Below are 11,118 nucleotides of genomic sequence, written 5' to 3' on the forward strand. Positions count from 1 at the left end.
TCTTGCATGTCTTGGCATAAAACTTTGATAATGAATGATGAAAACCCCGCAAAAAAAAGAAAAAAAGAAAAAAAATTAAATTACAAATAAATGCTTCGCATATCTAAAGAGGGACATTCTCTATGCCACGACATTGCCTGGAAATTACATTTAAATAAATGGCAACCACGATATATGAGTGAATGAAAGTAGTCAAGGGTTGACTCTACCTGACTAGCTCAGGGGTGGAAGATATGCTCCCTTTCTCCTAGAGTGTGGGATGGTAGGTGTGATAGGCTGACTCCCCTCGTAGCAGTAAAAAAAAACAATGTGGGACTGATCTTGTAAATGACGTGGCAAAATAAGAGAGCTTGCCTAGAAATATTTTAGGTTCGTTAAGCATGGACGTGATACAATCACACTCACACAAAGGATCTTGCCCTAGGGGACAGTACTTGATTTCTCAAACTAGTCTAGCATGTTGAAGCAAAATGTTTTGAGGGTTGAAATTCTATCCTATATAACTCTTCTGCTTCTGAACTTGCCATGGTATTTTTTTATTTTTCTTAATACTATCCATTGCTTGAGGACAAGCAACAGCTTAATTTTGGGGGGGTGATAACTCCATAAAAAGGGCATATTTGGGACCTTTTCACTTAAGTTATCGATTGTCTAAGAACTCATATAGGATCATATAGATGTATTTAGGAGCATATAGTTGCATGTGGTGGAAATATGTTTTTTGTGACATTTTATTTTGAAAACTGTGGTACTTTATGGGGAAGGTGTTTGTTTGGTGATGTGCAGTATTTGGGAGCTAGGAAAATAAAAAGGGAAATGACGGGACATAAGGAGACTGCTGAGCATAATGTAAATGCCAAACCATTTGGCATTTCAAGAGCGAATAAAATAAAAGAAGATATTTTTAGAGCCAGCTGTCCCTATCTTCATGTGATCTGTACACATGAGGAGACATCTGCCAGGAGGGAACCACGCCCTGTTGCTGCTGATCCTATTGGACATGCCCTGCTGCTGCCTTAACCTGCTACAACATGATCCTTTCGAGTACTCAGCCACCCACCCAGGCTGGACCATTATCAGCTGCCCAGGGGGGCCATTGCCAGCTCTGCCCACCCTTACGTGAAGGAAGCATGATTTGGGGTATCATAGGAATTTCAACACAAATTCCTAGGTTAATTCTCCCCTATAAATAGAGGATAAAGCCACAATGGAAAAAGGACTTTACACAAGCCACCAATAGCCTAAAAATTCTAGAGAAAAATGTCTCACCTTTCTCCACCAATCCTATTTGCCGTGGCATTCCTCCGTTGACAAGCTAGAGGGAGTGCATCCTAGGTGTCTGAGAGGAGCTAGTTCGATGGGACAGTCCATGGTAGCCAAGGGAAGCTTCGGCAGTGCACATCAAAGGCTTTTCCTCCTCCCCTTTGTTCTTTGCTTTTATTATTTATCATTTGGGTTGTAAGGAACGGATTAACTTGCTTTGTGCTTGATGTATTTGAACCCCACCATGAACTAACCCTATTTGGTGGGAGTTCATTTTGGATATTTAAGATTTTATTTAATGAATGGTTGTTTTTGTATGTTATTATCTGTTTTGTTTATGAAGCTTAGTTCCTTAAGGTTGTAGGAGCTATTAGAGTAGTCATTCCTTAGGAGATTACTTAATGTTCGAGAGAATGACTAGGTAGCACGTCCTTAGTGTTCGAGAGAAACTAAGGAGGAACCACATAAGCAAGGGGTTCTAGATAGTAACTAGGCCTAATCCACCTTAGAGATAAGGCTAGGATTTCATTCGACTAAAAGGAGTTGTGCATGAATGATAGGTTAGATGTTAATGTTGCCGCAAAAAGGTATTACTGAGACATATTCTGTTATCTAGACCAATAGGATCACTACAGGGGCTTACGCCAACCGGTTTGCCAAGGCATGTTCAATCTGTCGAGTCCCTTATTAGAGATAGCATAGGGCACCCTTAGTAAACTCTGTCAAGCAGATAAGGCATAGAAGTAAGACCATTCTAATAAGTAGACTTAAATTTCCCAAGTGACTCCTATCACTCATTCCCATAGTAGATTGTCGTATGAGGAAGTTAAAGTCCTAGTAATCAAATCCTATATTTACATTTTATTTTGCCTTTACATTTCCATTTGTTTGCACTCAACACAATATAATTTTCCACGACATCTCCATCTGCTGCCATATTACCATCTTTCCATTTCCACAACATCCATTTCATTTTGCCACAACATTCTCATATGTACATACCATCACTAACTTTACTCAGGTGACATAGTAAAGTGTTTTGATTGAACTTATCAATTTCCTCCAATCCTTGTGGATACGATACTCCCTCATTACTGTATTACTTGTTCAATTGTTTATACTTGCACATAATTTCGCATCCATATATAGTACTCATAAACGACCGGACAATTTCCTTCATAGTGTTGGGGTAAGGGAGTGAGCATATAATATTCATTTTCACTTTAGCAAATGCAATTCAATTTGAATAAACAATGTCAACCATAAAATGACATTTTTTGTAATTTAAAACGAGGTTAAATTTTAGGCAGCGTCTAAGTACATTGGTTAAATTTAAAAGCCATTCATCAAATGAATTATCATACACAGTGAAGTCATCCATGAAGACTTCAATACCTTTTTCGATATAGTCAGAGAAGATGCTAAGCATGCATCTCTAGAATGTGGAAGGTGCATTGCAAAGTTCGAAAGGTATTCATCAGTAGGCAAATATGCTGAAGGGACAAGTAAAGGTCATCTTTTCCTGATCTTCTGATGCCATTGGGATTAGGAAAAAACTTGAAAAACTATTAAGGCGACAATAATGAGATTTTTCAGCTAATATTTCTATCATTTGGTCTATAAATGGAAGAGGGAAATGACCATTTCAGGTTAATGAATTCAACATCCTGTAATCGATGCATACTCTCCATCCATTATGAACTCTTGTCAGAATTTACTCACCTTCTGAATTTCCAATTGTTGTTGATTTTCTTTGCGACCATATGGATCGGACTTACCCAATTACTATATGAGATTGGGTAAATGACATCTGCATCAACAAGTTTTTGGATTTCCTTCTTCACGACTTCCATCATTTGCGGATTCAATCGGCGCTGCCATTCCCGTCATAGTTTTTCTTCTTTTTCAATTTTGATTTTGTGCAGGCAAGTTGAGGGACTAAGTCCCTTAATATCGGTAATAATCCAGTTGATTACCCTTTTATGCGCAATTAATACTATTACCGAGTATCCTCCTCTTCTTTTGATAACTTACTTGAAATAATAACCGATAAAGTCTCGTTTTCTCCCAAAAACACATACTTCAAGTGTTCCGACAATTTCTTAAAATCAATTTGAGGGCCTTATAAAATAGAGGGTAACATTTTAGGATTTGAAAGAATAAAGCATGAATCAAAGTTAACCGAAATTATTTTCTCAAACTCTCTAATTTCAATGTTAGATTCCTCCAATTCCCTGCATAGATTATTAATAAAGTTAGATTCTATAAATTCTTCAATGGCAGGCTCAATAAAATCAATAAAGTTTATACTAACAACATTATCAGGATAACGCGTTGCTTTGTATAAATCAAATTTTACGATCTCACTGTCAAACTCTATTGTAAGAATTCTACTTCTTAAATCAATTTTTGTATTTACTATGCTAAGAAAGGGATGATCCAAAAGTATCTATGAACAAGTATTTGTTTGGTCTTTTTCCATGTCAATGACATAGAAATCTGTTGAAAAATATAAGCTCATTTACCTTAACAAAGGCCTCTTCCAAAAGTCCTTTGGGATATATTATTGAGTGATCCACCAGCTGTATTGTCACTCTTGTATCCTTTAAGGGCTCATTAGAAAATAAGTTGTACAGAGATAAAGACATTATATTTATAGAAGCTCATAAATAACACATTGCACATTTTATTCTAACTTTACCAATTTTACAAGGTATAGTAAACATACATTGGTCTTTTAACTTTGGTGGAAGTTTTCGTTGGAAAATGGTTGAAACTTGCTGTCCCAAATTCACCTTTTCATTTTCGGTGAGTATTCTTTTTTACGTACAGAGGTCTTTAAGAACTCTAGCATAGCTTGGAAATATTTTGGATTATGTCAAGGAGAGGTATGTTGATTTAAACCTTTTGGAATACTTATAAGATTTCATTCTCTTCGACTTGTTTGTTTCTTTTTACTAACTTTGAAGGAGAATGAGGCGGAGTGGCATAGGGAGATGGTGTCGAATCAGGTTGTGAAGTTTCTTTCTTCTTTTTCTGGGGATTTGCATCAATTCTCTTTTCCTTCTGGGAATCTGTGTTAGTTGTTTCTTCTTCTTTTTTGGATTTCGGTTCTTCTTCACTCTTATGGGGATTTACACCAACCTCTTCTGGGATTCGTTGTGCGATAATTTTACCACATTAGAGAGTGATGGCGCTTACATTCTGCCTTAAATTTGACTCCATTTGAGAAGATAACTTCCTTTTTGATTCTAATATTCCGATGGTTTGAGCCAGGTGGTTGATCTGCTTGTCTAATTCTTAAAAATGGGCATCTGCTCGATTCTAGAACTTTTCATGGGACAAGGCCAAAAGCTCAACAATGGATTCCACGGTGTATTTTTGAGTTTGAAGCGTTTGTGGGATCTCGGATGATAGGTTTGATTCGGCATTGGGTTATGTACATTGCTTAAATTTTGATGGTCTCTTCATCCTGGATTATAAGTATTAGAATGTGGGTTATAGGGCCTCTGAAGAGGTCCGGGGAAATTCCCCATAGCATTCACTTCTACATTAGCTTCCTCACAGTCTTTCGGATGATCTGACATTGTGTATATTCCACATACTCTTGCTGATCTAATTTATCCTGTGATAAAAGAATTAACTACGTCAATTAACTTATCAATTTTTTTCAAAGAAAATAGTACTTATCTTCGTGAACCCGTCATCTTGGTTCACATGAAGAGCCAAACTGTTGAGAGTTGGCAGCCATTATTGAAATTAATTCCCTTGTTGCAGTTGACGTTTTATTGATGAGAGCTCTTCCACCGGCAACGTCTATAGTCTTCATTTCCATAGAGAGCAACCCTACGTAGAAATATTGGAGAAGTGTTTGCTCAGATAATCCGTGTTGCGGACAACTTGCACAAAGATTCTTAAATTATTTCTAGTAGTCATAAAATAATTCTCTATTTTTTTGTCTTATTCCCAGAATACTTATTCTTAATTCTCTTGCCTTTGATACTGGGAAAAACCTATCAAGAAATGTCGAGTTAAGTCAGCCCATGTATTGATATAATTAGGAGGTAAATAGAACAACCATTCTTTAGCTAAACCAGATAGAGAAAAAAGGAAAGCTTGTAATTTAATTTGGTCTTCAGATACTCCCTAAGGTTTCATGCTTGAACAAACCATATAAAACACTGTGAGTTGTTTTTGTGGACTCTCACTTGGAAGTCCATGGAATATAAGAAGAACATGAATAAGGCCTGTTTTTAGTTGAAACAAAGTTTCACCTTAAAGGAAAGTAATGTAGAGAGGTTGTTAAACTACAAGTGTGGTGGCTAACTGGCGGATTTTCTATTCTTCCATTAGTTCTGGCGTGTAATTTGCACCTGATGTATCTTTGATAATCAGTTCTTCGTTTGTGTTGGAGGAAGAAAATTCTTCAGGATTTAGATATGGATATAATTGCTCCTGTTGTTGTTTTCTTCTTTTTTCTCAAAGCGATTTTCTGTTAATTTGCCTAGCTAATACAAACTTTACCAGTAACTTTAACCGAAGCCCTCGATAATATTGCCAATTTGACAAGAGTCGTTTTACAGTCAAATAAAATTCCTTTTTCTCAGAATAAATAATGAAAGAGAATAAGAAAGAGAAGTAAGGGTCGGTCCACAGGGACTTTGGAGTTTCTAATCTACAAGGCTTTTTAATTCTGGATTGGTGTGAAATTTAAAATAAAATAGGGGAGTTTGTTTTGAAAAATTGTAAAATAAATTAAGAGGGAAATTAAGAAAAATAAACTAAGATAAAAATTCAATTATAAAAAAAAGCCTCAAGCTTTTGCTTTGCCTTAATTCCAACTGATCATCGAATAAGATTTTCACTTCGAATTATTGTCGGTTACAGTCTACAGGGCCTAACCCCTATAACTTGTTTTTATCTCTCGTAAACCGACAATCCAAAAGCTATCTTTGAATTCCAGTCCTTATGTTGACTAACTACGACTATCATCGTCAGCGCCAACTCAGTTTTAAGTTTTGGAAAAACTCGACTCAGACTATGTTATCTTAATGAGAATCGAGTTCGATCTCAATTTCCCTTAGCGGACCACCACTAAGTGTGTTCACAGGAAGTCAAAATTGTTATCGGTCGATTCTTCCTCCCAACTTTAAACCAGAACAACATCCAAACCAACGTCAACTTTTATTTTAAAAGCATTTGATTTTTTAAAGGAAAGACCGATTGCCAATCCTAGTTTCCAGAAAATTTGAGAATATAACCCGAAGTTATTAGGTGTTTTTCAATTCTAACAATCGAAATTAAGTCATCACTTCAGCCATTGGCTTATTGAAAAATTTGCTAAGTATGACAATCATATTGAGCATTTAAAAAAATTGAAAAATAAAGAAAGAAAAGAAAACTTTCATAAAACCCCTAAAGAAAATAACAAAAGTAAATCTAAATATGTTTTCAAGTTATCCTGAGAGGGTATTTATAGCTTTCTAAAACCATAAAAATGATAAAAAGATAATTCTTAGAAAATATTCAAATTAAATTCTAAAAACAACAGATAATTCCTAATTCAATTTTAAAAAATGAAGATGATTCATTCGTCCTTCTAGAAGTGCTGACTTGACCTTCTAGAAGCTACTGATTGGATGTCACGTCAGATGTGTCATGCCTAGAGTCGTGTCCACTAATCCAACCTTGATTCCAAAATAAAAAACTGTAGAATTCTGTCATTTTAGTGCAATTTCAAGAATCTAATGTCCTGCACAGAAATGAATTAAAACTACAAATCAACAACATAAACTAATAATGAATGAGCAAATTAAAGATAAAATAATAGCTAAATAAACCACATATCAATAATACTTGGACGTTAACAACTCTGCCTCTACATCAGACATCAATTGGTTGTAAGTGGATTTTTTAAGGTTAAAAGAAATGTGGACGGCTCTGTTACTCACCATAAAGTAAGGCTTGTTACCAAGGGCTACTTGCAGAACGTAGGACACGATTTTCATGAGACGTTTAGTCCTCTTGTTAAGTCTTCCACCGTTCATACAATTCTTTCTATTACTGTCTTAAGAAAATAGAATATGCGATAAATCAATATCAACAATGCTTTTCTAAATGGTTATTTAGCTGAGGAAGTATACATGACTTAGCCTCTTGGTATGAACAAGGAGAAAAGAAGACTATTGTTTGTCGTTTGAACAAGACTATTTATGGGTTAAAACAGGCACCCCAATCTTGGTTTGAGAAACTTAGAGGTTACTTGGTGTTCGAGGGGTTTGTTGTCTCTAAATATGATGCTTCTCTATTTGTTCAGAAGTCTGGTGATAATTTGCTATATCTTTTTTTTTCATTGATGACATAATTCTCACTGGTAATAATGATGATGAGATTAATCATGTTATTACTAATCTTAATGTTGTGTTTTCTTTGAAGGATCTTGGGAAACTTAGGTATTTTTTGGGAATTAAAGTTACTTACACGCATGATGGTCTCTTTCTTCATCAAATGAAGTATATTGAAGAACTCCTTTGTAAGAGTGGACTTGAGCATGCCAAAAGTTTGCCTACTCCTATAATAACAAATTGCAAGATGTCTTCGCAAAATGGGAACCCTGTTTTAAATCCAACTGAATATCGTAGCATTGTTGGTGGGTTATAATATGTAACTATCACGCTGCCAGATATATCCTTCGTGGTTAATAGTGTTTTCTAGTTTTTGCAAAATCCTTTAGATGAACATTATGTCATTGTTAAACAAATACCGAGGTATCTTCATGGTACACTTGATTATGGGATGAAGTTCACAAACAATACTCGATTGTCTATCATGTGTTTTTTAGATGCCAATTGGGGGTCTATGTTGATGATCGATCCTCACTTCGAGGTTTTGTATTTACTTTCGAGGAAACCCTATCTCTTGGTCCTCTCAAAAGCAACATGTAGTGTCCAGATATACTACAAAGGCTGAGTATCGGAGTGTAGCTTGTGCTACTACTAAAGTAATTTGGTTAGGGTCTTGTTCATATTGTTCCTGATCTCAAAGTGATATTGTGGTGTGATAATTCTAGTGCAGTAGTTGTATCTGCTAATCTAGTTTTGCATTTTAAATTAAAGCATGTTGAGATTGATTTATTTTTTGTTCGGGAGAAAGTTGTGCCAGACCAATTGCAGGTTAATGAGGTTTCTACTTGTGAACAAGTAGCTGATGTTATGACTAAGCTGTTGTCTGGGTTGTTATTTGCTCGCTATAGGGATAAGTTGGTTGTTCGGTGTATGGAAGCTACTGGTAAGTAGGATGTTTTGTCAAACTGTTGCTTTTATTGTCTTGTCGTTTTTTGTTAGTTTCGTCTTGCAGGTTGTCGTTTCTTCAGGGTGTTGAAGATCAAGGTAGTAAGATGAATATTATGAGTCTGTTATAATTGTGTGAGTATTTTATAGATGCGGTTAGGTTTGTTAGGCGTTTGTTATCTTTGGTTAGTAGTTTAGGAGAGTAGTTAGGGTTTTTTGTTAGCTACTCATCTTTACTATTGTGTCTTCCCTCTGTATAAACCTCCCTAGTCCTTTTGAGGATATTACAAGCTTTTATCAATAAATTCAGAGAGTGTTTCTCTTTATGATATTATAACAATACAAACAACACAACACTAATTGCCACTAGTTTACAAACTTCACTAACCAAAGCTTCTCTCAATCTCTTGTATTTTTTCTTACGACGCTCATTTGCAAACTAAAACTAACAACACATATATTTATAGATGTCTTAAACTGTCTTAAATTTTCTTTTTCATTATGTATTTTATAAGCTACCGCCAACTCAATTTGCTGTTGTTATGTTCATTAAATTGTTTTCAATTCTTCAAATGCCACGTGTTGTCGTGATTAAGCTTCTTGTTGTGATGTCACCTTTTTGTAATCACCAAGCTTTGTCACCAAATATTTACTAAAGATCCATTGAATTGTTGCCACCTAAATTCTAAACCATTAAGCATTCATTTGCAATATGCCAAATCATCAATTTTTGTTGCCATCTCATTTGTTTCATGAAGTTTCTATGCCAAAAAAACAAAGTATAATCGAGTTTGTATTCTAAAAAAATAACTTGAATTTTTTTGGTAAAACAAGAAATTAAACTAATATAGTAATAGTCACATCATTCCTTCCTTAAAATCTCAATTATTTCTGCTGGAGGTGAGTTCAACGTGCAGCATCTAGTTTCACCTCTTTGTGCTAGTTTTGTCAACCTATCCGCCGCTCGGTTACCTTCTCTGTGTACATGCACCGTCTTCACTTCCCAATCTCTCTTTAACAACCTATTAATGTGATGTATTATTGTTAGTTACATTGCTACTGTAGATGTTCCATTTAGGTTTCTCCATACTTCCTTATTATCAACCTCCAGGATAATCTTTCTTACTCCTATATCCCAAGCCATCTTCAGTCACTCAAGTGCTCCTCGAATTTCAGCCTCTAGCGCTGAGAAGACTCCAATGTACTTGTGGAACCCCAACATCCACTGGCTTCTATCATTCCTACTTAGTCCCCCACATGCTGCCTCACCATTGCTTCTATTACTCGCACCATCAGCATTAATTTTTACCCACCCTATCGGGGGAGGTACCCACTTTGCTTTTAGGGAATGTAACCAGTTTTTGTGCACAGATTTTTAGCTGTAGCTTCAGCTCTTTCTGTTTTTGCCACTAATCTTCGACTTCTATCCATAATTGGTTCTCTCTCTACGTAATCCAGATTGAAGATACGAATGTTTTTTTTTTTTTGTTTCCATGTTTCCAAACTATGCTCCAAATAATAGGTCCCATGCTTCATTGTTCTTTGCGAAATACGTTGGGTTTGCCAAGTTTATCTGTATCCAGTCGGTTATTCCTAACGTGAAAAATTTTGACCATTTCTCCTCCTTAATGAGTGATAGCCATACTGTTTTAATCCTCGAGAACTTTCATAGGACGTGGTCCACATCTTCCTTCACGTATCCACATTGACTGCATCTATCATCTTTTGCCATATGCCTCCGAACTCTCTCACTATTAGTAAGCAGTGCTCCCCTGGCCGCGAGCCAGATGAATGTTTTGATACGTTGTGGTCCTCTAAACTTTTCTATTGTTCTCCATACTTGTGCTTCCGCGAATGTTGTTTGTTTTGTTAATGCTCCATAGGCAGATTTTACAGTAAAACGTCTATCATCCTGCCATTTCCAACCAATCGAGTCATTTTGAAAATCTTTTGTGGAGGGTGGTATTGCTGCTACCCTCGTAAGTATTTCCACTGGTAGTAATTGTTCTAATTTTCTCCAATTCCACTCCCCATTTGAATCTACCATGGATGCTATGGAGGTTTCTTCCACTCCTTAAGCACTTGAAGCCGTTATATGAATTATTAAAGGACCATACTCGTGAAGCCACGCATCTGTCCAAAATTTAATCTCTCTCCCATTTCCTACGTTCCAAATCACACCTCTACGCAGCTTCTCCAAAATCCTTACTAGTCCTTTCCACAGGTTGGTTCCGTTACTTCTCTTGATGCTCTCAGGGATGATTCCTTTCCTTCTATACTTTGCACGTAAAAATTAAACCCATAGCTTATCCCTGAGAATTTGAAATGCCACCTTCATCAGGAAGGCTTCATTTTACTGAATGAGCTTTTTTATCACCCAACCTCATTCCGAAATTTGACTGCTCATGGTGTTCCAATTAACAAGGTTGTTAGTTCCTTTGTCCGACCCGTGACCCCATATAAAATTTCAAATAACACGTTCAATTTCGGCACAAGTGTTCTTCGGAATGGTTGTTGTTTGCATTGTGTATGATGGTATTGCTTTCAGCATAGCCTTTGCCAATGT

The sequence above is a fragment of the Hibiscus syriacus genome, unplaced genomic scaffold, assembly GCF_006381635.1.
Source record: "Hibiscus syriacus cultivar Baekdansim isolate YM2019G1 unplaced genomic scaffold, ASM638163v2 tig00111582_pilon, whole genome shotgun sequence".
NCBI classification, from domain to species: Eukaryota; Viridiplantae; Streptophyta; class Magnoliopsida; order Malvales; family Malvaceae; genus Hibiscus; species Hibiscus syriacus.